The sequence below is a fragment of the Agelaius phoeniceus genome, chromosome 7 (assembly GCF_051311805.1).
Source record: "Agelaius phoeniceus isolate bAgePho1 chromosome 7, bAgePho1.hap1, whole genome shotgun sequence".
NCBI classification, from domain to species: Eukaryota; Metazoa; Chordata; class Aves; order Passeriformes; family Icteridae; genus Agelaius; species Agelaius phoeniceus.
This window is the reverse complement of record NC_135271.1, coordinates 32,342,255-32,369,336: the sequence shown is the minus strand read 5'-3', so window position 1 is coordinate 32,369,336 and position 27,082 is coordinate 32,342,255. Positions and strand designations below refer to the sequence as shown.

At 37.6% G+C, this 27,082-nt stretch overlaps 1 protein-coding gene across 5 annotated transcripts in view; it reads right to left on the bottom strand.

Annotated features, from left to right (window-relative positions):
* The window catches only part of LOC129122357 (sodium channel protein type 1 subunit alpha), an 89,875-nt gene extending 67,975 nt beyond the window's left edge, over positions 1–21,900 (bottom strand). For 2 of the 5 annotated variants that reach the window (XM_077181451.1, XM_077181452.1), the window contains exon 1: positions 21,482–21,900. The gene's annotated coding sequence lies outside the window, so the exon portion shown is untranslated. Of the gene's footprint in view, positions 1–13,689; positions 13,770–21,481 lie in introns of all 5 variants that reach the window. The other 3 variants (XM_077181453.1, XM_077181456.1, XM_077181454.1) reach the window with 3 other exon arrangements.
* Positions 21,901–27,082: the final 5,182 nt, after the last annotated feature.

Below are 27,082 nucleotides of genomic sequence, written 5' to 3'. Positions count from 1 at the left end.
TTTAATTTGCCTCAGAGTTGCAAACAGCCATGGGGTAGCTGTGTGATTCAGGAGGGCAGTTCAGTGCTCAGTCTGGGCTGCCCAACAGCCAGAAGGCAGAACAGACAGGGATAGGAAATGCAGCTCCTGTCTCTGAAATCCACACTGTTGTACCACTGCTTAGCTTACTGTGCAGGAATGAAATCAAGATTAACGGGGTAGAAAGAAGGTGTGAAAAAAACATGGACTTGGCATCTTAAAGGTAAGCTTTCATTTGGGAAGGCAGTCATGGCTTCTGATCCCTGCTCCTAGAGCTATTTCTCTATTATGCTTAGTAAATTCACTTGAGAAAACTCATTTGAAAATCACCAGAGATACATTAGCTGAGAAGAAAAAATGTACCACTAACTATGGGAAAAGAGGGTTTAGTTCTAGTGTTCACTCACAACCAACTTCTTTAACTCAGGAAGAAAATACAAGCATAAGTTTTGAAAAATAAAGCAAAGTAAAATAATCCAGCCTTCCCCAAGAAGATAACTAGCCAGCAAAACACCCATGCTGGTATGCTCCCAGAGAGCTGCTTGCTGCTACCTTTTCTCCCACTAACACCTAGACTTTCAGTCCTGTCCTTGTGTCTTGTTTAGAGGAAATCAGAAGACCATATGATGCAGACACAGTATATTATCCATCTCTATTAGTTATATATGTATGCATTGTTAAAATTTTTATTCTCAGTATATTTTGAAATTCAATTGATGTATCTCTAAACCAAGATATAGGTACTAGGCTTGGCTTTAGATTAAAAAGAAATAGCTTGCTTCAGCTTACTGCTTTGCTAGTCTAATTCCAAGTCTAATTAGCTACAAACTGATTAGTCTTTTTTATTTTAGAAAGTTGAAAAAAACAAAATTAGTTATGCAGCTTCATAGAAAGAAAGAAGGAAAATAATTTAATGGGACAAGTCACAATGCAGCTGCATTAGTACTCCATCTGAGCAAATGCATTTAATGGCTTAGAACTACTGGACTGCTCCCAAGCTGAATGGATTCTCTGCTTACTCTGCTCCTGCAGCATATCTTGTGCAGCAAATGACTGCAGTACAGAGAAGCAATCTTTCTGCTTTCCTCCATTTGATCAGAGCACTGACCCCTTTTACTGGCAATCTACGTTACTAGCTCAAGTTTAATTTTCTTAAACATCTGTTTCTTAAACGTCTGTTTATATTTACCTTAGCAAACATAACAACCTCTTTCTTCAGTTAAAAAAATAAACAAAACCATGCAGGCTATGCAGTGTACATTACATAATGCTACTGATTCATTTGGCATTAAGCTAAAATTGAATTTAAGACAAGATTTAAGTTCTGGTCTTGGCATATTTCCACACTTTGGAAAGAAATAAAAGTTGATGGAAAACAGATTGCTCCATACCCTTTAATGATGCAAAATTTGCAGAGCTAACAAACCCAAAGACATTGCCACACTCAAATTAGTGGGTTGCCTGACCCCATTAACAGCACTCAGGTACTTGCTGTCTTATAGGGTCAGTGGAAAGGCCAGAAGCCTGAAAGGTATAATAACAAAAATTATTTACTTTCTAACAAAAATTAGGAAGCACAGATTTCATTCTTGAGATTTTCCTGGGTCAAGGAAGCAGATGCAGGAGCAACAGGGACATGTTTAACACACAAGACCACAGGGGAAAGAAACTCAATCATAATTAAGGAAACAAAACAAGTTTCTGCTTTTCATGCACAATGACGGGGCCACTGTGAAGTAATAACCCCCCAAATTGTAGAAACGTGTATTTTTTATACAGCACAGAAGTCCAGACACCATATGAAAGCAACTTTTGAACCTTATCCCCTTGCTTTACACCCTTTGCACTCAGAGCATGGCCCAGGACATGCCTGTGCAGAGAGGAGGCAGCAGCAGCCCCAGCCCCTGTGTCAGGAGCTGGGTGTCACTGCTAAGTTACTGCAGTGCAGCACCCAAGGGAGGATGCACCTCACACTGCCTGGGAGAGCAGGGAGTGCTCAAGAATGGGAGCTCTGCAGCCTAGGAAGCTCCACGGCCCCTGCACAACTTTGGGATGGTTCCATGGCCTCAATCCCTTCTGCCTGCCTCAGGTTTTATGAGATGCCACAAATACATGGGCTACATGGGATTTAAGTGTTTTCCAAACAAATTGGTACTCTATATGCTAATGCCATGCAGCAGGTAACACAAGTTTGTAAACACTGACATTTGCATTTCTGTTTATGTGGGGAAGGCGCTGCACCTTTGTCACTGGCATCTTCTGATCCTGCTAAGGCAACTCCTCTGCAGTTCTCCCCTCATGTCCCTCTGCATTTTGTGATTCTGAACACACGAACCACTTTTACCAACAATAAGAGGATTCTGGTGTTTCCTAGTAAGCTTCTCTGAACTTAATAATTACCTAATAATATGTGAGAAATGGCTTATTCCCAGATTGGCAATTTTGCTTTACAGAAGCATAATTAATATTTGTTCTTACAGATACAATTTTAGTTCACTTCAAAAATTATTTTATATATTTTAATGTAGTTCTCAAAATAAAAATAAAATTTAAAAAAGTCATATCACTGCTGTAAAGAAACTTCTTCCAAAACACAGACCTGTTAAAAACAAACAAGTAAATGACTCTCACCAATATCCTGATCAGGTTTGAACTGATTTTTAACAAACTTTGAATTAACAATGATAGTCCAACGTAATTTTGGAAAGTTTTCATTCCGTGGACACTCATGAGGTCCTGATGTCGCAGCCTTGTGTCCAGGCATGTCTATACATGATGTGGACTAGAGACATGACAATGCTCAAGCCCTGGCACCTTGTCCCCTAGAGGTGGTATAGTTGCAGAGTTTGTTTACTCTATTGAATATTAGATATTTAGCTTGTTTTAACATCTAAAACATCTTAGCTCCTACATGGCACTCAGTATTTTCAGTAGCATATTTTCAGTTGCATAAAATCTTGAAAATTCCTAGAAAAAACAAAATGTTTATTGGTATTAAATGGTTAACTACAAGCAGCAGCAGAAACATCTGCTGCCATCCTTTGAGCAATGCAATATTGGAAAAAGCTTCAGATTTGCCAAGAAAGGCAGGACCTGGGAATTAGTAATTCTGCAGAATCAGCAGTTTGAAAGCCATTGAGTGAAGACTGTTAGCCCCACTGACTTTCACTTAAAAGCAAAGATTTCAAGGGTCTTTTGTCTTTTGAGATACTGGTGATTTTCCAGTCATTTAATATTTTATGGTCTAATAAATGTTCAGGATGTTAAGTTGATTTTTGATGGAAGTGTAAAGATATAATAAATAATCCAGTCAAAAGCCAAGAGCAGTATGATTATAGACTAAGAAATCTAGTGCTATTGGAACTTTGAAAATTTTTTAAATCCTATTATTGGTCAAGAGAAACAATTAAAGAAATATGCTTCTTTAAAATAAATAAGAATACATTATATGCAGGAACTTCAAATGTTTAGAATGAACTTAATGCTATAAATGTACTGAGAAAACAGACAAGATGTAAAACTAAGATAATATCACCAGATACCATTTGTTATTCTAAACTGGAAAACCATTCATTAGAAATATCTGAAATATTGATATATACTTATAAAGAGCATAAAGGATAACAAATTTTGAAGCAAAACATCCAGTCATTCAAATTCTGAGCCACTTTCTGGTAGTTTTCTGAAGATCAGATAATTGGCTGAAAGCAAGCAACACTTTATCAAATACAGCATTAAGCTATGTGGTTAAACATGGAATTGTAGTGCACATTTAGTGATTATTTTGCAAAGAAGCTATTCTCAAATATAGGTACAGAAATATAAAAAAAAGAAAGAGGTTTGAGGTCTATAGTTTTTTATAAATATCACTTGGTGCACATCAAAGGTACACAAATTCCATTAATGAGGTTAATGAAGCAATAAAGTATTTAGTAAAGTTTTCTATCTTGTATTCCACCTTGAATCCTAACTGATAGATTACAGGGTCTGTATAATGTGAATCTGTTCATGTGGCTCCACCTGTAAGATGAGAACTCTAGTAGGAGAATCAACATGGTGAACTGAAGAGCACAGCAACCAATATCAGCAAATAATCTCTCTCAGTCTCAACTTTTCTGATTGAAAAATACCAGATTTCCCATTTTGTAGGATTTGTGTATGGTGATTAAAATGCTTTCAGCTTTCTCATTCAAACCCACACTTTTGACTTTTCATTAATTTAAAATACTCTTGCATTTGTGATTGAAACTGTTTATTGCTGTTCTAAATTGTCATTTTAAATGTTGTATTAGAGATTAAAGTGTTTTGCAATGTTTTTTTCTAATTAATAATTTTTTGTTTATAAGAATGAGTGGCAATGCCTTCTGGTATTTTGGCATTGGGTGACCAGGGCAATATCTGAAACAGTTTAAGGATAAATTATTATAAATTAGTAATCGTTTCCCATAACTCTTTACTCCTCTAATAGCAGACCAGTATGAAAGTTAGTTCTAGCCCTGCTAGATGAGAGAAAGCTTCAGCCACTCAACCTCCCAGAGTTAGGTATTGGTTTACAATACACCCAGCTGAGAAAAATGAGGAGAGGCATTCCTCAGCACATCTTGTTTCTTGTCTGACCAATGCCTCTGAGGACAGGGCACCATTTCCTGCCACACTGAGAGGTGAACAATGTTTCTGCAGGTAGTGTGTGTGCAATCCAGAAGCATTTGGATAAATAAGCTTACAGTGAGAAACCAAAGTAGGAACCTTCCTTTTTCAAAAACCATTTCTCAATGCACTTGAGCACAATAGAAGATACATAAAGATGAGAATATCCAATTATGAAAAACTAGTGTTTAGTATGTCAACAGTGAACACTGTCAGAGAAGAGATCAATGCAATTTGTGGGGTCATGGCTCTAATGAATCCAAGGACATTTAAGTCTGAGGGATACATGCACAGTTAAGAAGCTTAAAAATATTCGTGTTTCATTCATTGTGAGTCAAGGACAAATTGGGGACTTAATATCATAGGTGGAAATGACATCAAACAGATTTTAATTTGACTTTGAGGAAAAAGCCTATGAAAAGTATAAATACAGAATAATTTTCAGTACTTAGCAATTTTAAGTAGCAATTGGTTTGTTACACCCAATTATGTAGTTTTTCATATTTATTACTCTTAAAATTTCTCGTTTTCTCTATATTTAAAATTTCATCAGGAAGTATGAAAAGGTCATGAAAATTTTTGTTTTCCCTTCCTCTCTTACTTTTCTTGCTCAGACTTTTTTCCCTCCATGAAATCTTCTCATCTTTCTGGCAAACCCATGGGGGACATGAGCATAACATGGTCCTGAAGTGGATCCTAGAGAGTGAGATGCAAGCTCCCTCCTCCCGTGCCTGTTGGAGCCTCCTCTGGCAGCCAGCCTTGCTGGAAGCTGAGTGCTTTGGGCATGTTTTGGGCTTGATGGCATCAAGGGCTGGGTTTGAAGGTAATGTGGTGGTGAAGTTAGGCTTGCTGTGGCTCAGTGATGGGGATTCTTGGATGAATTACATGTTGACCACAGAAGCTTGAAGCAAGTGGAAAGCGGTGCATGTATCTAAAATATTCCAAAGCCCACTAAGGTCCAAATAAAAATTGTTACCACTGTAAAGACAGTTAAAGTCAAGTAAGAGTGCAAAGCAAAAGGCAATTTTTTAGTGAAAACACCATGATGTGATGCATAACAGGTGGCCAAAGCATAAGACTGTGATTAGGCACCTTTCAAAGACTATGTCCCCTTAGAAGAAAGGGCCTCAGTGGAAAAATGCAATACATTATAATATAAAGTCCTAAGATGTTTGCTTTGAAATATGAGCACATAGATTTATCAGCAGCCATATGAAATGTTAATATTCTGGTTTACTACCTATCTTGCTCAGGCTACATCTATACTATATTTGACAGAGTGCAGCCAAAACTGTATTCTGTCACAAGCAGCTCTTGAGGCAACATGAACCTGCCTGCACTGCCTTTTACAGGCAGTTCTTCTGGACTTGGGAGATAGTATGCTTTCAAACCTTCAAATCTGCAGATATCTGAGCTTTTCTAGCAAAGCCCCTCTTGAGTTACTTTTGATTTTGTACCCTGAACAGCAGACAGACACGTTCACAGGGCAGGCAAATGGGTTTAGACACCTGTGAAGCTTACCTTTTCAGAGCAGCATCAAAGATGTCCAAACCCCATAAACCCTGCTGAAAGTGGGAAGAATGGATAGCTGTAGCTATTTTAGTCTCCAAGCTTCTTTCAGACTCATCTTATTTATCCTATATGTAGTCCAATTTACCCCAGTTATAATTATTTCAGACTTCACTGCCATTGCTGGTGTAAATGTCTTCAGTTTCTAGCTGGAGTGATTCACCCCAGACTACAAGTGCTTACCACAGCAGCTCAGCACATGAAAGGCAACCAAGCCTAAGGGCTGCTGAGGTTAGTGGAGCCTGTGCTACTAGCAGTCATAATGAATCTGACTCTCATACGTGTCAAATGTCCTTGTCTAAGCTTTGGAGCCAAACTATAAATCATACTATACTCCTCCTGCCTGCTGCTGTATATACCTAAGGTCTGTTTTCCATCATTCTTACAAAAAACCAAGAAAGTTTCTTTGCCCTTATCAAGAAACACTGCCCTTATTAAGAATTATTTTCTAGCTAGTTTCTAGGGCTCCATCATCCTGCTGTATAAATTCTCAGAAAGCAGACTGATTGCCTCTCAGAGGCCCTTAGCAGCCTTTCTTCATTATCTCAAATTTCATTTTTTAGATGTTAAATCCATTGTTTAAATTTTCAATTTACATCAACACTGTAATTTTGAAGTCCGGTTATATGTAGGAGATGCAAATATCTGCAAGGATCCCTCATTTTGCCTATGCTCCTTTTAACCTCTTCTTTTTCAAGACACCTTCCAAAACTCCAGTGGTTTGGCTGCTCAGCTACCAAAACTTCATCACCTTAAAGTTCTTTCGCTCTTTGATATCTGAGCATTTTTCCTTACACTTAGGTTGGGAGACAGTGTACTTTCAAATCTCGTTCAAGTATCATGGCTGGAGCAGCAATTCCCTCTCTCTCTGGGTTTGAATAGCACATTCAGACTGGGATCCTGCATTCCATGTCTGAACTCCTGCCCACTACAGACACCCAAAGGTTCCCATACATCATTCCAAGGCAACCTGCAATGCTGGCCACAAACTGAAATAGAATAATATTGCAGGTAAGAACTTGGATATTGAGAATTGTTAAAATTCAAGAGCGTGTACTTCAGATGAGCAATATGAAGGAATGGGCTCAGAATTGAGTCTGGCAGAGCCAGAGAGCAGGAGGTTTTTAATAACAAAGTTCCTGAAACTTCCAGAAGTAAAATACACCCTACAACTCCGCAATATGGAATTTTAACAGGGATGATACAAGAATGTCTCAGAAAATCTGAAATTTGTTTGTTGTAATCCCCCAAAGCAGTTAACAAATACTGCTTCAGTAAAGCCCCTTGAATTAAAAGCATTACACAGAGAGGCACAGACCTGCAGATCTCTAAAGAGAAACAGCTTACTTTGTGGACTTCACTTCAGAATACTGCTAATCACAGTTGCACTGCCCCCAGCCATTATTTAGCCATCTTCACAATTTTTCTCACATGAAAGAGAGAAAAAGGCTCATATTTCCTGTCTGAAACTTATCTGAACAGACAGCTAAAGGCATAAGCCATCCTTTTCCAAAGTGCTAAGTAATCAAGAATTCAGACAGAAATCAATATAAAGTTCTTGTCACTCTGTATAGAGTCATTGTATTTTTTGCCTCAGCACTAAAATACAGACTTAAATATATAAGCTTAGACATATCATATGAAAATTCAGCCTTAATAGCACAGTCAATCTTACTTTAACCACAGGAGGAAAAAACCTCTTCCCAAAACTGATCAGTTTCCTGCATTTCAGAATTCTCCAAAGCATATAACCCTGAGAAATAATTGTCACTGCTGAGACCTGCAGAGAAATATGTGCAAGGCAATCAAAGGAAAAGGGAGAGAAAATTTTGAGTAAAACACAATTAGAGAGTTAAATAGAGCTTAATGTCGTGAAGACAAATTGCTTTGGAACAAAGAAATAGCTTTTAAAAATAAAATTTGGTGTTTACTACTCCCCTGGATTTTAAAAGATTGATTAATTTGCATTTCCTCAGCTTTATTTTTTTCTCTTCCCCCAAAACTCATTGTTATTGTCTAGGAATTAGGCATGCAGACATAAGAGAGCAGGTATTTTACCATGTACTTTGCTTTCTCTTGCTAGCAGATCTCATATTTTATCATTCTCTACTCTTGGGCAGTAAGGATTTTTGTTTCTCCCAGCAGAACCATTGAATATTATTTTGTGCTGGTTCAGTAGTAGTCTGAACTTAGATTTCACAGATGTAGAGAAGCCTGCTTGAAGGGAAGGCAGAGGGCGAGTCTGAGGTCAATGCCCACAAGTGGCAGACGGGCAGGCCGTGCAGCAGCTGGGACACACATAACCCACAGCCAGCACCAGCTGCACTGCCTGAGACACAGCAACTCCCCATGAGCTGTAAGGATCCTTAGCACTGGCACTACATCTAGAATTTACCAGTTTTTGAAAAGCTCACCCCAGAACATGTGTGCCCTCTGAGCTGCTGGGCAGTGCCCGCTCGTGGCAGCGACGCTGTCGGCAGATGCTGCTGCTGGCAGAGCACAGGGACAATGCTTCTCCCTAGGCTGGACTGGAACTTGAGTGGGAAACCAAGTGCTAGCACTGCTGCTACTGGTGTTGTAAGAAAAGAGTTTCAAAAATTATTTTGAAATAAAAACCTTAAAAAAAATGTTTGAATAAAAGTAAATTTTTTTTTTTTTTTTGCTCCATAGCTTAGAAGCCAATATATTAATCAGTGGTAAGAAATACTCTTGGATCTGGGGACACAATCCCTTGTCTTGCTAGAAAGAGCTGATCCTGATGCAACGTTCACTCATTTTGATTAGCAGTTTCCCAAGGAGTTTGGGAACACACCTCAAGAGTTGCTCCCCCCAGCAGTACCCTGCTGACAGCCACTGGACTGGTAAAGATCCTTGCAAGCACAGGATATCCCAATGCCACTTAGTCCTGGTCTTAGACTGAGCCAAAATGAGTAAGATGTAATACACAGATAATTTTTCTTGGAGTAAAAATTTTTCTTTCAGAGAAGAAAATGCTTCATTATTTCAGAGTAGTTGATTTGTAGTATTTTGTTTTGAGGCAATATGAAGTTATGAAAACATAATAAAGGGTCATCCTTTCTGGTTTATCCCCCCAGTATGTGTAAAAAGAAAATAAATTGAACTGAATGCAAAAATAATCAGATGCAACGCTTCTAGATTACACTTGGATTACATAGTTCCTGTTTAAGAAAAAAAAATTAAATTTTTGTATAAATTCTTTTTCAATTAAGCATTGTCAATGTACCCACTATGGAGTTCTGAACAGTTCTCTGTCTCTATCTATCACTGCACATTTTAGGTTATATATATATATATATATATATGTGTGTGTGTGTGTGTGTATGACATTATTTAGGTTTCATTTTAGAAAACAAATGTATCAGACTGGGTTTCTCAGCTGTGAAAAATACTGAATACGAACATTAAAAATAGAACTTTAAAATGGCTCTGGTACACTCACTTTATTTAATCAGATTCAGAAGTGTCCTAGTTCTTTCTATAAAGAAAAACTATCAATTTTAAAATCTTTTTAATTAAATGTGTACTATTCTCCAGACAGTATGGAAATTTGATCAGATTTGCAAATATCCTTTTTCTACCCCTTGTATTCACACACTTGCTGTGGTTCACTGGTAAAGACTATGTAGTCTAAAAGAAACACTAAGAAATTAACTTTTAAGGACACATTTTCCGCTCTTGGTACATTGGAAGCATTTCAGAGTGCATATACAATAGGATAAATATTTTAAGGGGGTGTTTATATGCTTTTATGCAATCCTAGTGAAGCTAGCTTTTAGTGGATCTGTTTTGCTGTTTTGGAGCCTATATCATTTATTTTACATTGCCTGTTATATCTCAGATATTTACTTCTTTTTGTAGACTCACAGAAAAACCAGGCTGGAAAAAAGAGATCAGAGGCCACCTGGTTCATCTTGCTGCCCAAGGCAAGATTGCTATACCTATTTCCCAACAGATGTTTCATCTAACCTCTTCCTACAGACCTTCAGGACAAATGCCACAGATTCTTCTGACATTCTTTTACAGCTCTCCACTATCTGCTTTAGTAAAATGTGTGTTCTCGTATCTCACGTGGGTGTACCCATTTCTTCAATCTTCACTTCCTGTCCTACCCACTCTGGACACAGAGAGCACAAATCATCCTCCTCATTCAGCTTCTGGTGATCCACCAGCCACTTCACTTCTGTCTCCATGAGCGAACTTGCTCCAGGGATCCTGCAAAGCTCCTTAAAGAGCCCTGCTGAGATATTCCCAATAGGAACACCTATCATCTGCATTCAGAAATACCTCCAGCATCATTTCCTCTTAACAGATTAATTTGACAATAATTTTAATCAAAGAAGCGAAACATTACAAATAAAAACAATGAAGGCTCTCACTCTGAAGGAAACAACATTTGGTAACGGTACTGTAGTTGCTACTTTGACTTGTCCTCTTTGACCAATGTCATTATTAGAGAGAGTTATTAAATAATTGAGTCACACAGTTCTCTGCATTTACTCCTAAATTTTTATTTCTGACCTTGACAGGATTTGAGGTTTTGTTTGGTTTTGCTTTGTTTTACCAGGAGGATGATTATCAGGTTTTTTTAATTTGTGTTACAAAGTAATTTTAAAAAGCCAATTTTGGAAGCAAATTAGACAGTCTCTTGAAGGAGCAAGAGAAATATGAGGATTGGTCTGCATGTTTACAAGGTACTGATATAAATTACAAAGATAGAGATAGAGGGAATTGGAAGGGAGAGAGCTTGGAAGCTCAAACTGAGCTGGGTGCTTCTGAGACTAAAAATATAAGGGTTTTGTCCTTTTCTCAGAGACTTGTGGAAAAAAAGAGGAAATTAATTTAAAAAAGGGGTGGAAACACTTTAAAATAGAGCACTAGAAGGATGATTAGAGATCCACTAGATACTGCTGAGACAGAAAGCAATGGAAACTTGGGTTCTCAAAATGCAATGTAATGAGAATTTCATGGCAGAAAGAGAGAGGAGAGTGAGAGAACTGGGGCTGATAAATTACAACAATAAATAGCAGGATGGATGAATCAGAATTGTGGATTTTCAAATGATATTTAATATGGCAGGGAAGGATTCTACCCAGATTTTCTTAACAAGTGCAAAATAAAATAATTTTTTGTTTCAGAGCTAAACAAAATTTCAGAAGAACCCAAAAGGGGACCTGAAACCACCACCACTGGTGAAAATGGAGGAGACAGAAATAATGACTCAATAATCAGTAAAAGGCAGCAATCCTAAAAACACTGAACACCCATGTACTTAGAAAAACATCACAGTGATTCTTTCAACAAACTATTGAATAAAAAGAGATCAGTATATTTTACAGAAATTGGACTAACCCCAGTGTGATTGAGTGATGATTTCTATGTCCATGTTTGGTATTTGATTAATTTCTTCACTCATACCAAATTTTCAGTTGTTTCCATCCAACTTCTATGTGTTTTTATGGATAGAAGTCTACAAAGAATAAGCCTACAACTAGAAAAATGGAAGTAACATACCAGAATTATTAGACTTTGGGAAAAAAAAATCTAGATAATTTGTATGATATTGCCCATCTCCCTACAATATTATGTTCAGTCAGAAATATCAGCTGTAGATTTTAATGATTCAAATTTACTCAAAGGTTCTTTTTTCCCCACATTTTAGAATAGTTCAGTTTTAGGGATTTTTTTCTCGTGTAGCAATGTGATATCTTAAGTGCTCAAAAGTATTATACAAAAAAAAGCCTAATGGTATTCCTTCTCTAGTATGTCATACTGTCTCCATAACACTGGTTGTCTCAGTTTAGAGGTGTGAATAAATATTGTTCAATTTTTAATTTAGTTTTTCTTCTGCTCTAGTCATTTTGGCACCAACAGAAAGGTTACAGGTCAAATACAGAACTCTTGAGGAATCCCATTGCCTCCCACCTACATAAGCTGTTATCAATGAAGAAAAAGATGGCAAAATATGTTTCTGTTACTGGAAAACAATCCACAATTCTCTTCATGATATTTAGCCCAGAAGACACAATATGTTTTCCCACAGATGAACTGTGGGGCTGGAGTTCAGAAAATGAATAAAATGAAGGAAAATACATTAATCCATGAGACTGCCTCAGTTCTAAATTCACACAGAAAAAGAAGGTCAAGATTTCTGGCTCTTCTCAAAAGAATTTGCAAAGTACCCAGTTCTCCTGATTATTAACAGACTATTTCTCACAACTAAGGGCAGAACAAGACTCAGACTTAGTTAATCTCAGTTCTTCAATTTCAAGCAGCCAAAAATGATAGAGAAGGATATGTAAAATGTAATTTAAAGGGCAAAATTCAATGCTAAGCTATGTGGGCTTGCCCATTAAATATGGTGTGTTCTGCCATGAATGTACAAAACTCTGGAATTACAATTCACATGCTGGAAGGATGCAGTGCAATGTGGAAAGCAGCAGCACTGTCATCCTTAGAAGTCAACAACAGTCAGTTGTCCTTTAAACTGCTTGGCATTGGGTAGTGCCTTGAGCCCATATTCATAAATATTGGGAAGCTTTTCTAGCTCAAGGCCATGTTCATTTAAGAATGAAAGAATCTGTAATTGATTTTATCTCCTCAGCTGTTGATGATTACAACTTCTGAAACTTCAAAGCAAGTTCATGTTTTTATATGATAATTTCAACAAAGGTTTCAGTGATCAATAATAAACTACCCGTGCCCCTATATAAAGTATTGTTTCAAACAGCTGATAGGATATATATTTTCTTGATATACATTTATCTATATAATTTTTCTGTAAGTCATCATAGACTTTTACATTTTTTTTATTTTTGGCACCAGTTTGCAAATTGCTGTTGTTTCCCAAGAATTTCACTGGAACTGTTCTGATTAGACTATGCCTTATGCAAGCTCTTAATTCTACTAATTCCCTGTCTCACTCCCCTTGATACTTCCTTCAAAATAATAAAAACTTTCTGACAAACTGAGGACAACCAGTTTAAAACTGCTTGTCTCTAACTTGCCTTCCTGTGTCTAAATATTTCAGCAAATATTCAAGATCACACAAACCAGGCTCAGCAGAATAAAGTATCAGGATGTCAGTTTTGACAGCAATCCTGTTATTGTTTTGCATTAGATTTCAGAGGAATTTTTAGCACAGCCTTTCTTCTTTTGTACTTGACATCAACACATTGGTCAGGCATGAAAAACACAATAAACAAGTTCAAAAATGCAACACTAACATCAGTCAATATAGCTCAGGAGTCTGACACCATAACGACAAAATAAGCATTTCTGAAAAAAATACAGCTGAAGAGGTTTTCAGTAGGGACAGAAAACACCAACCCATTTTCAAATACTGCTAAGTGAGTAACAACAGCTTTCTCAAAGTGGGGCTGAAGAAACAGCCCGATCCCAGGTAATTAATACAGTGGGATTCATTTAAACACATACCTCAGACAAGCAGCAGAGAAGAAATCCATTTGAGAAAAGATGCTGACAGAGCTTGAAGTCCACCTGGCAAATTTCTTGTGCTGTTTGAAAAAGCAAGATGGTTCAGATGATGAACCAAGCCATATCTGCAGCATTAGACCCAGTCCTGGTCATGTAAATCAAGGTAAGAGGTGCCAGCAGCGCACCTGATCAGACAGACTGAGGGCAGAGGGAGGGAGAGAGAAAAGAGAGGGCTGCCTTTCCTCCTTTGGGAAAACATTGGTGTGAAGCATTCAGCCTTTAACAGAGCTTCTCTATGAGAAGGAAAACTGTACAGTCCTGCAGTGCTTGCTTTAGACTTTAATATGTCTTCCATGAGAAGGAACAACACGACCTCTCTTACCTTCCAAAAAGTTCAGGGGAAAATATGTAACAATAATTTAAACAAAATCACCCTCCAGCAAAAAGGCAAACACCCAAAAATATAAGGCCACTGAAATATGTCTTGTAACAAAATGCTGAGATGCCAAAAAGAAACCCAAATTTCTCCTTAATCATAATCTTAACAGTAACTATAAAGCAAGCATTTAAAAAAAAAAAAAAAAAAAAAAAAAGGAAGGGAGGTTGGGGTGGGAGATCTATGCTGACTGCTCACAGAAATGCTCTAAGGTTACCATCCTCCTGGCTTACCTGATAAAACTGGAATTTCAAAAGCATTATGGAAAAAAAAACTCCAAAAACCCCCAGGAGACAGTGATGATGAAATGCTTGAAATGCTAATAGAGGTGTTTAGATTCTCAGTTCCAAAAGATTAAAAAGTGTTATAAATTGCTGCATTCTCATCGAGAAGGGGGGAAAAAAACCTCTGCAGTATCCTCTCTGCTTTGTTCTCAGCTTCCTGTTCTGAGCCTCTCTCTATGGTACCTAATACAAATCAGCAAATAGCAGAGGGAAAAAAAAAGAGGGGGGAAGGGAGGAGGGTAAAGAGAGACAGAAAGGAGGGTAAAGATAGAAAAAAGGGGAAAAAAAAAGATACTAAGCCATCACCTGAAAGGACAGCCCCATCTATCGGTAAAAGCAAAGAACCGGCTGGAAAAGATCGCTTTTTCAGAGATTTCCTGACCTAAACGAGATGGAAAATCTGCAACTCCGTTTTCCTTCAGGGAGGGACAAAGGGCAGGGATAGTGCTGAGAAGTAGATTTCTTTATCCAGTGTTAAATGAACTAAGGTTTTCAGTAATTTTAATTTCTTTTCAGTTAATTACTTGTCTCTGAAACGTGTGAAAGAAATAGTTTGCGTTAGTCTCAGCCCCTTACGAAAGCACCAGAAACCTTTCCAGGTCAGCCTCTGGCATGTCACAGATAAATGCTACCTGTCCTCTGTCCCATTTTACACCTGCCCACTGAGGACTGGGGGAGACTCAACCTCATCAGTCCTGGGTTCAGGCACCAAACAAAGGGCTCCTGAGCCCGAGTCCCGTGACGTGTCCATCCATTGCAGCCTGCATTGCTGAGCACGCCGCTGGTACGGCTGCCACGTCAGCTCTATACATCCCCTGGATTCAGATGGCAGCTGCGCAGCCAAATCTGGAACCCAGACAAAAAAAGGCTCCTTTTTAATATTCACACTGCTAAGTGACAGTAACTGTTAACACAATGAACCCCATCTGCATTGGACCAGCCTCAGCTGGAGCTAAATCAGACAGCATTCTGTATTTCTCATTTTGCTGTACTGAGCAATGAAATAAAAGTGGGGATGGCCACGAGTGAGCACTTGAGAAAGCCCCATTGCCTGCCTGTGAAAGCCCCAGTCCCTGCCACGCTGGACAGGGGTGGGCACAGACTGGTAGGAAAGGAAAGGAGGAGGCAGTGTCTGCCGAGGTGAGAGGTGCATGGAAGGAGGGCTAAAAATAACAATGCATTTCTTTCATTGCTCAATGCCATTGCTGCATCTAAAGACAGAAGAATATAAATCTAATGAATACCTGTATGCAATGAGGCATATCTATAACACAAGCTTAATGTTAACCTCTGATTTAATGACTCCAAGAAGCTTTAATGAATTTTATGCCTTAGTCAATTCCAATATTCTGAGATGGGTTTTTTCTAATATTTTTACATCATGGTGTTTGGATTTCTTAAAGTTTGTTTGAATCCAAGCTATGTGAATCAGAATTTTTCCACCTCCCAGTGGTGACCTAAGGTGCTTGTCCCAGGAAGCACTTGGAATCCTCTCAGTATAACACCTAATTTTCAAGCATTTATCAGTACAGAATGTTATGAAAAATTGTTCTAATAATGAAATATAATTGCTCAGTTTTTAAATATGTTTTCTTCAAATACTGCAGGGATTAAAAGGACACAGCAAGCGAGTGTGTGACACTAAATATTTAGTTAAAACAAACCATAATAGATAGAAATACTAATACTAATATGTGACATAGCAATGGCAAGACCAATCTGGACACAACCATTCAACCTGTCTCCTTTGACTACATCTGAGCTCTGATTTACAAAGCCTTTCATCTTTCATGCTTTCATCTTTCACTGCTGTCATGATCACCAGTTTCTAATACAGCTTTTCTGCTGGCACTAGGTTGGCTCAGTGGCTCAGGCAGGTCCCCTTTACCCAAAAGCTGTTTGAGTCTGTGATCTTCAGGTAGAAAGAGCAATCATTATCTTAATATTAGCAGTTGGTAGCACACAATTCAATTTTTTGGTTCTTTCTTAGGTACAATGCTAAAGGGAGATTTGTGTGTTTTTCTCATATTTGCAAAGCTCTTTAGGATCATGTAGAGCATTTGCTGGTGACAAATGACTTTGTAGCACTAGTAACACACCTAACTCAGAAGCCTTAAACTTTTAAATACTAAACAGATACAATTGCTGATGCCAACTGATAATTCCCAGAAATCTTTCTGTTCATGGAGGATGTTTCTGGAAATGATGAATTGTCTGATGTTTATAAACACAGATTTATGACAAGGTTAAAGGTAATATATTTGCTCCTCAGCTTGAAGTTTTAGCATGAGTCCCTCCAGTCTTTGCTAGGCACATATGACATGCTACAGGCATAGTTCCTTTCAAATATTGCACTTTGAAATGAAATAAACATAAAATTAAACACTAAACTAGGAAAAAATGAACTAAGACATCCTTCTTTAAGCATCATGAGAGGTTCAGCATAGGATGCTTAATATGACCAGTGACTGAGAAATCTCCAAGTATCATAAACAGAATGTTGAAAACTGTTTTTTCCAAGCAGATTTCTCATGGCTACAATTTCACTGCTCATAGTATAACTAGGTGCTCAAATTCAGCTCCAGCAGCTTACATTGTCAGGAAAATTGATAGAGTTTCTGATTATCTTAACAAGCTTCTTTGTGGCTTCTTGAACCAGACTGTCTTCTGTTATGGGGTTTGAGAGAGATTTGATCCACACAACAGCAACTTCTTTCCAACTGCTGAAGAGCTATATCCCATGAATTCTTCTATTTTTAAAGTTTTATATATTGCACCACAACTGAAAAAAATGAAAAATGTATAGATTTCTCAGCCAGAGCTGCTCTAATGCTAAGATAGATGGAAAGTTAGTAAATAAAACATGGTCTCCCTTTCCTCTCCTCCCCAAAATCTAATATTTGCCTTTGTTACCATCTGTAAACAAATAGTAAACTGCTAATAGCTAGTCAAATCATTTTTGAAACCAAGCAAGACCAGGATACTCACTGCATTCCGTTTGGGAATCTTTGTGCAGGTGTGGTGACAAATCCCTCCCTGAGTGCCCAAGGAGGAAATGGGCATGGGCTGGAGCAGCCACCCAGCAGGCCCAGAGGAGAGCCCCAAGCAGAGCAGGGACACAGCTGCCAGGCACACCTCCAATGCAGCCATGAGCTTGCAATCCTGCAGATTTCACATTCTGCAGACCTGGTCACTTTGCTTTAATGGGGATCTGTGGTTCACGTGTCCTCATACACATTTTGACCAGTCCTACCTCAGGAACACTGTGTAAATATTTAAGGGCACTGGTGAAGAACAGTCCAGTAAGTTTTTGGCTCAAGAGCCTTAGTAATCACCAGGCATTAGGAGAGTCTGTTCGTCTTCAGCACATTAAAAGATTCATCTGGAAGTCCTTCTCTAGTGCCCCTCTGCAGCACAGTTCCCTTTCTGAAAAGACCTTATGATGAACTGTAAATGAATTAAAAAGGGAATGTGAGTTTATGTATCTCTATGCTTCAGCATTTTTGCTGCAACAAACAACTGTGTTTCAGCATTTTTTTGCTGCAAACATAGTTGTGTACAATATAGAGAAACCTTCAAAATTAACCTTAGAAGTTCAGATGTTCAGCCATGGCAGGTAAACCACATAAGCAACAATTCAGAATGGTATGTTCAATTAATAAAGTGTTAAGAGCAATATATAAATATATATGTACCTTTTTAATTTAAGTTTATCAGGTACATTTTATTTACCAAAACATTTAAAACAAATCTCCCTTGATTCTTTACAGTATCTCTTTCTAGTGTTCTAGCAATGAATTCTGTGAATTACAGTGGGTCTGGAAAACAGCTAATGGAGTAATTAATCTAACAGATAAGGGATTAGCCAGCCAAGATCCTCGGTGGACGTGCCGGTGAACATCATGATCCAAGGGACATTTTCTCTTTCTAAACTTGTAAACCGATTGTACTGCAGTCACAGAAGTGCTATCCAAGCAGTTAAAGATGGAAAACATCATAATGGAGAGCCAGGATCTGAAAAATGAGACAAACTGTAGCAACACAGAAGACTACATCCAACCAGTTTCAAGGAAGAGCAAGGAAAACCTCTGAATAAAAAGCAGAGTAACTTTTTGCACAAGGAACAAAGCACATCTCCCAGCTTCTAAACAGATATTTTGAGAATAAGGAGAGCACATTTCTACTGCAATAGATTTTTGTCTAGGAATTAGCAATATTTTTGTGTACTAGATGCAAATATATATTGGCAGTTCTAGACAGTGAAAGATCTGCATTTGTGTACCCAAACTTACATGGAAAGCTTGTCAACTGTACTATTACAGTCATATTTAGTTGTTACATGATATAAACTAAAACACTAATATTTTTAGTCTTTCCTTTCCTTTTCAATTTAGCACTAATTCAGCATATGTGTGTCATCCCAATATGTATCTCAAGTACTCCAGTAAGATGGACCTGAGATCTGAATAACTTATATGACACACCTTGGTATTGTGTCCATGCTTGTCAGTTTTAGTGTAATTTCCATAACTAAAAAGAGAGGAAAGAAACTCCTTTGCAGTACAGAAAATTCTAGTGCTCAGAGAAAAAGTGAAGAGAAAATTTTGTCAGAAAATCCAGATACATACTCTTATTTGAGGAAATATAAAGTATATTGAACGCAAGCTACTTATGTAGTCATGGATTGGACAATTCCAGTAAACCACAGAAAAATACCAGGAAGAGGTACTGACCACTAACAACCAATACCCTGCATTGTAGTGGGTTCAAAACATATTTAACAGCTCAGATTCAATTTCTCAGACCCAAAGTGATACACCAGAATATGGGATATATGAATACACATAGGAAACACCATCTTCTAACACTTTGTATCCTGCTGTAGTGTCTGCAGCTTGCAATGCTGAGAAGTACTGTGTGCCCTGCTATGAACCATGATGCAAAAAATAAAAATAAGACTTCCAGAAGATCACTATACATTTAAAGACAATAAGGCTTTTTCCTTCTTCTAATTGAATAGATATGTTATTAATACTCCTTGAGCCTGTAAAAAAATACCTCAAGCACCCACACTTGAAAGGGAATGGAACACAGTGTACTCATATATAATAGCGTAACTATTTTAGAACACTTCATGCAGCAAGAGACAAAGAATGTGAAGTACATCATTACAATAATTCATGGTACCTAGCAGTGTTGTTCTAAGTTCCTATACTATGCTATTATTTTTAGTTTGTTTGAAGACATACTTCTGTACTTTGAAGTCTGAAGTGGTATCTATAAAATATTATACAATGTAATGTGCTGCATTGCAACAGAGGTGTTATCAAGATTCCAAAAATGAGCTACACTTTCTTGAACCTAACTTTCACAATGTAATTAATGAAGGCAGCAGCCAGGTATATCTAATAAAATCACAGCACAGTCTATATGCCTGTCATTAAAAAGAAAAAAATTGGTAACTGGTAAGGTAAGACCATGATGAACAGACAATTGACTGCTTGGCAGTTCTTTTCCAGAGAAAGAGAGCTTTTAAAGACAATAAGAAAATGATAAAACAGTCCACCTTTCTTTGAAACAAGTGCTGAAATTAAAGTCTGCTAGTTATTTCTAGAACAATGTGAAGAACAACTAGTTTTTTAATGGGGAGGAAAAAACACATTTAAAAGGCTTCCAGGCTTCCATTCTTCCCATCAAAATGAGTTTTAATCTGATATTAATACATAAGCTTATATAAATATCCAACCTTATTATGATTTAAGAGACCTTGGCATTTACATTTAAAGTGAGCAGTTACCTATTAGACATGAAATTTTTTTCAGTGCCATATCATAAATTGTCAACAATTTTGCATTCTTAATTCACTATTTTGACACTCATTAACATAATAAAACACCACTATTTTAAAGTTCATATTAAAAAGAAATCTTGGCAGTAAGCTGTTAAATACAGTGCATTGATAACAATGCTGACGAAAGTTCCTCTCGGTTTTGGTTTGGGTTTTTTTTGGTTTTTTTTTTTACTATACATTCCCCAGTATTTTTTAATTCATTAATGTATCTTAAATTTGTATTAACAGTCACAAATTGCTGAGTCCCATGAAGGAGATTCACTGTACCCCAGAACAAAAAAGTTGCTGTCCAAGGTACTGCACATAAAGACAAGTGTTCCAATTAATCTCTTGAATGTGTTAAAAATGTTTTCAGATTTATTAGCTGTCCTTAGAAAGCAAGATATCCCTGCTGAAATTCCTTACATGATACTGCAGTATCAGTGTTATGCTGTTACTTTCCAGGGCCTCTTCTACTGCATTCCAGTAAGATCAGACATTCCAGCACCTGACAATACCCAGTCTGTATAATTAAGGACGAACCTGTTCTAGTCTTTGTTACAGACTGATTTTCAGCAGGGCTGAAATACAAAACAAAGTCTTTGAATTCTACATGGTGCATGAATAAAAGCTACCCTCTAATATAAATCTAGCTCCCATGTACTGTTCTGGCATTCTGCAGAGCAGTCACTAAATGTAATCTTATCTGCAGTATTCACCTTACATATCTCAGAATCATAATTATTCACACATTCATGCAGTACATAGCAAATAGCATCCTGGGTTTAATTGCTGCTTCAAAAATAATCATCGAGTATAAGAAAATTAAATACAATTTTTGTTTCTTTTGTTATGTTTAATAGGAGAAGCATATTTGTAATTTGCAAGGCTAAAATAATGCAACAGCCAAGAACTGCAGTAAACCTCTCAGAGCTAATAGCAATATGCAATAATGCTTTCCCACACCATCTTCAAGCAAATGGATTTAATTCACTGCTTAATCAGTCAAATTAACACTAATATGGCTAGAAAGGATGTTTCTTAACAAACCCAATTTATGGTTTATTTATTTGCAAAGTGTCCTAAAGCTGAGACGCCTAGAAGAACTGCTGTGTTAATTCAATCATGCTGACAGAGCTGGTTTCACCTAAGAAATGATCTCTGCAATTCACAGCATGGCTGACAGCTCTCTGCATAGAAAAGCAGCAGAGTAACCACTTAAATCATGCAAAAAACACTCACCCAAGAAGAAGTAGCAAAGATGACGATCCAACTTCCAGACCCCATGAAGCTGAGGGAGCAATCCAGCAGCTTGCTCAGGCCAGCAGTGTCTCTCCTACACTTGACCTAGACTGCCTTACATAATGAGGAAGCAGCGCTGTATCCTGTGTGGAGGAGCAAGCTGAATGTCATCACTGGCAGAAGTAGGGAGAACTGGCAGCAGGCAGGCTGGTAGTTAGCATGGAGATCACGAAGTCTGCTTTCCCTGACTGCTCTGGGAGAAAACACAAGAACAGCTCAGAAATGCTGCTGTCATTCCTCCCCTGGAACGAATGACCGGAAGGAGCGAGGGTGTTCCAAGTGTGAGGCAGGCAGCAGGAGCTGCAGCTGCAGCTGTACCTGCTCGCAGGCAGCAGAGCTCCTGTCACACGGTGTCTGCAGGACTGCTCGGCTGCAGCTGTACCTGCTCGGCTGCAGCTGTACCTGTTCGCAGGCAGCAGAGCTCCTGGCACACGGTGAAGCTGTACCTGCTCGGCTGCAGCTGTACCTGCTCGGCTGCAGCTGTACCTGCTCGCAGGCAGCAGAGCTCCTGTCACACGGTGCAGCTGTACCTGCTCGGCTGCAGCTGTACCTGCTCGCAGGCAGCAGAGCTCCTGTCACACGGTGCAGCTGTACCTGCTCGGCTGCAGCTGTACCTGCTCGCAGGCAGCAGGGCTCCTGGCACACGGGGCAGCTGCAGGACTGCTCGGCTGCAGCCACAGCAGCGCGGCAGAGCGGCGAGGGACGCGCTGCTCCCGCACACCTCTGCCTGGCCACGGCTCACTGCGGTGAGTACAGGGGAAGCATCGCTGCAAGAGAAACTCTGGGATGCATTTCCAAAGGGAATTGCTATTCCCTCCAAGAAATCTTACTGCATGCAGGTTAGTTTCTGGAAAGTAACCGTTCTTTACCTGTTGTATGTGGTGTTACAGGGGTTAAACTGCTTCTATTACAGAGGTTTTGATTTTTCAAGAAAATGATGGGTAAGATATATTATCTGTTGTGAAGATATTTACAGTAATTTCTGGTGTTTATCTGTTTTTTTCCTCTTTTTACCTAAGAGAAGCCTTGGTACTTTCATAGTTTATTCTTGTTTGGGTCATATCAGCACTTCTGTTCAGGGCACAACAGGAGAAACAAGTATTCAGGCTTAATCAGCCATTAAAACCTACATAACCTTGTTTACAAAAAGCCCTTTATATAAAATAAACTACTATATATAACTAGTATTCCATAATTTATTTCATTTTAATGCTTCAGTAGTAACTAAAGACCCTTAAATACCTACAATGCATATACAAATTATTCTTGAACCAATATTTTGATAAATATAGTTTCTCTTTACAAAAGAAGGCAAAGGTTTCACTAAGAGGTTTTGTGGTTATATTTGAGACTGCTTGATTAGACATAATCAAGAGTAAATGCAACTGGACACAAAATCCTGTGGCAACATTAAAAGACAGGTCAAGAAAAGTTTTAAGTCTCAATGTGGAACATTGGCTGGGGTTTACAGAAGTCTGGTTAGGGGCAGACTCTATTATTAATAGTTATGTCCTTCCCAGACTAAACATGACTTAAGCTCTGATCTCAAAAGGTAGAATCAAGGTGAAAGAGACAAAAATAATACAAATTTTTGTCTTCCAAATCTATTTAATCTATATTTCTTCTTTGGAGATTAATTTACAATGACTTTTCAAATAAATTTCATCAGGCAAAAAAAACTTGGTTTTCACTTGTTTTGAAACATATATTTCCATTTTCTGTTGTTAAATGCTTTCCTTTTTTCCTTTCTTGAGAATCAAAAAAAAAAAGGAAAAAAAGAAAAAAATCAGAAGCATTTGATATAAAAGGCAGATTTCTAAGAAGACCTACAGCTAGCATGCCCTGAGTTCAGCAGAATGTGGAAAAAATAAAAAAGCAAGAAAAATATAATTTGAGAATTATTTTTAAACACCAATTATTTCTGTATTTGAAATCAGTAACTGTTTTTCCAATCTTCAGAAAATAACATTAAAAATACCTTGGAGCACTCATTTTTTTACATATTGGTTTAGACTGCTAATGAGGAGTATCTATTAAAACTTTACATAATTTGTATGCACCAACCTCGACTTTTGGTGTGTTTCAAGTGTTAAGAGTGCTTGCTTTAGAAAAAATCTGTTTACATACTTGGCCTGGGTTAATCAAGAGTTGAAAATATCATGACCTGTATTAGGCTTTGGAAAAATACACAAAGAGTTCAATTAAGGTGCAAAACCAGCAATTCTGTTGGTCACTCCAAACAGCAAAGCAGACAAAGTACTCACCTAAAGAAAGCTCAGGTGCCTCCACAGCCATGGCACTGGACAGGACAGTCCAACTAGAGATAACCAAATGTTGACTGCATCAGGTAGGAAAATAAAGAAAGTTCATTGGTAAAATACAGGTTACCCAACCCAATCCACAGAAATTGAGTTGAAAAGGCTACGTAAATGAACAGAATGCAAATTTGGCTGGCAGCATTGCAAAGGCAATATACAGTTTGCTTGATGTTGCAGTTCAGGCAAACTTGTCTGAGACAGCTGATTCCATCTTTAGGCTAAACGATGAATCAGATATTCCTTCAAAGTTTTCCAGTCTTATTTTCTATGATATTTCATACAACTGTGTATCCAACCAGAGAACAACCTCATCACAGTCTGTTCTCATGAGGATAAGTAAATCCAGTGTAATAGTTTGCAAACATTAAGTTTTGTCATTCAACATAGACCTGAAAGCCATAGCTTCTGTCTGGAGTATAAATACTGTTCCTTCTCTCAGGTAGTAGCCAAATTGCTCTTCCATTGAGCCACAATACTTTTCAGTTTACAGTAACTCCTATAAGCAATTTTTCCTTGGGTCAAATCTGCTGGCAAGTCAAGACTATCTAAACACAAATTGATACAGAAATTGCTGACATGTAGAACTTTCAGCAAAAGACTCTTTCTGAGCCAGCTGCATGCTCTATTAATGTATTAATGGCTAATGCTTGACAGTGGTAAGAAAATAAGTTAAGTTTATATAATACTCAACCAGCATATTAATTATTCTGATGCCTCAGCAGATAGATGGTCAAAGTAAATAAAGTAAATGCAATTTGGGAAAAAACCCTTTTAAAAACTGTAGTCTTTTGAAAAATTACTGCAGAAAAATCTGCTGATTGGAAAAGAAGAATGGACTAGACAACCCCTCATGAGGATGGAGATGAAAATATGAATGTTTGGGGGCTTAATGTGAGGAGTTAAAAACTACCTAAACTCTTGCTACACACATTAGGAAGATAATGCTAGTCATTATTACAGAAGACTGTAAGCCCATGAAACAAATTCTGGAACTGTTCTTTTATGGAAAATATGGCAATAGAGGTTTGCAATGCTTGTCACTAAATTGCCCTTACTTGCTGAGTTTATTTCCACAAGGTCCTTTCTATTCCATGCTGAAATGAAGGAAGCAGTATCTCATAGACCTTACTCCTGCCAACAACCTTGAGTAAACAGGACAATGTTTTTTTAGACACCTTGCTCTTAAGATGCCTTGCGCATAAATAAATCATTACTTGAGGTTTGCTCATACTAATATAGATTCCATTTGGGATCTGGTGAAACACTAAAATGCTCTGGTATCAGTGACTGGAGAGACAACTACAATATCTTGTGGTGAAGGTTTTTGGCATTTTTTCTGTCCTCTGTGACCTTTCTTTCTTTTCTCAAAATAATTTATCACTTGTGTTCCTGAACAACCTGCACAAGTGAGTCATGCTGAAATGTGTAAACAATGGCTCAAAGTCTTCAAAAAATAAACTCCTGCATTTAGACCTGATAACACATAGTCCTACAAATGGAGGAGGAAGGGGATTCCTTACAGGAGTCCTGTACCCAAGTCTCTCTGAAGACTTTGGCCATTTCTCTGCATGTGCTAATTCTGTAAGCAAAACCTATAAATGCATAACACATACCTCCTTTTTGAAACAGGTGTTAAAAACTTTTGATTTCTTTCTTCAAATATTACCTAGCAGCTCAAGACCTCAATTTCCTCTGCATATTTTTTTTTGTTATTTGACTCAATCATATCACAATGAAGACCACTGGAGGACTAGTCAAAGAGGAATGATTTTCTCTTTTAGTTGACTGAACTTCCACCTATCTGACTAATGCCAATATTCAAATAGGCAGAACATCTCTAAATACCCTTTTGTCCTTAAATGATAACTTACCAACCTTGCAGCTGAATGAAACAGCATTTTAAAAAGTAGTTCATATTTCCAAACAAATTGTACAATTTAGATGTTGTGTCAATGTTTTCAAGCCTCCTTTCCTTAGCATTTGACAATATTTAGTGCCCTACATATATACAAGAAGGTCCCTGATTTTCCCCAAATGATGAAGTATTCCAGTCATGAAAGGTGAACACTGAACTTGAATTCAGTGGATACTCCTCAGATGGGTATCACTAATTTTGCAATTTTGTGCTCACATGCAGTTTCTGATATTTAACAATATACATTACTCCAGAAAATAACTAAAAAATTATAATCCAATTAAGCATAAAAACCTTCTACAATTAAACTATGAACATTAAATAGGTCAAGGTCACAGTAATCTGAATATTCATGGACTGTTCTTTCATTTCTCTTTGACATCTCTTCCTCTACAATAAAACTAGCTATGATGGTCTTTTAAATTCCTTTTCAAGATTCTTTGTGAGATTTATAGGGTTGCCTATTATACCTCTGAGAGTGCCAATAAACTGATTTCCCAAGTGACTATTTTTGTACTTATCTCATAAAAAACCATCTGCTGTTTTGCATATTAATACTAAAAGAGAATGGCAAAAATAAGAGGAAAGAAAAAAGTTGAAAAATGAAAAAGCAGTTAATTAACTATTCAATAAATATGCCTATTTATTTTGACTAAATGAATGATCTTTATCAACTGAAAATAATTAGTACTGGCAGGATTTTCTGTTGGATTTTCTTGTGTCACTGATTCCAGGATGTTGAATTTACATTTTAATTATTTTTAGCATCTCCCCAAAATAAGTTTTATGAGCCTAAGAGCAAAAAAAAGAACCACACTTAGTTTTGGAGTTAAGTTGTCAGTCATTCATCAGAACATTTCTAGATATTGTAGTGGTAGTATCTTGAACTCCAAGCCATGAGTTATTGATGCCTAAGAACAGTATCAGTCAAAACAGATTTATGGTTCAGCATAATAAACATACCATTAGCACTAAAAGCAATAAGGTGCCTTTTTTTTTTCTCCTTTTTTTTTTTTCCCCAAACCCCTCCTAAATAGCCCCCAGCATGCACCATTTGTGATATTGATTTAACACAGATGCAGAACTGGCTAACACAAAGTCCTGAAGGACCTACTACAGCGAACATGTTTGCAAGACTGGTTATCCCCTCTAGCAACACATGAAGATGCAATCAGTACTCACTTTTGGCTAAAAGGCATAAATTCATCACTTCAGTTTCATTCTGGATCCAAGTACCTTATTTCTGTCTTTAATTGACATGGCCCAGACCAGTCAAACAAACTATATTACTTTCATTAATTTTTAATG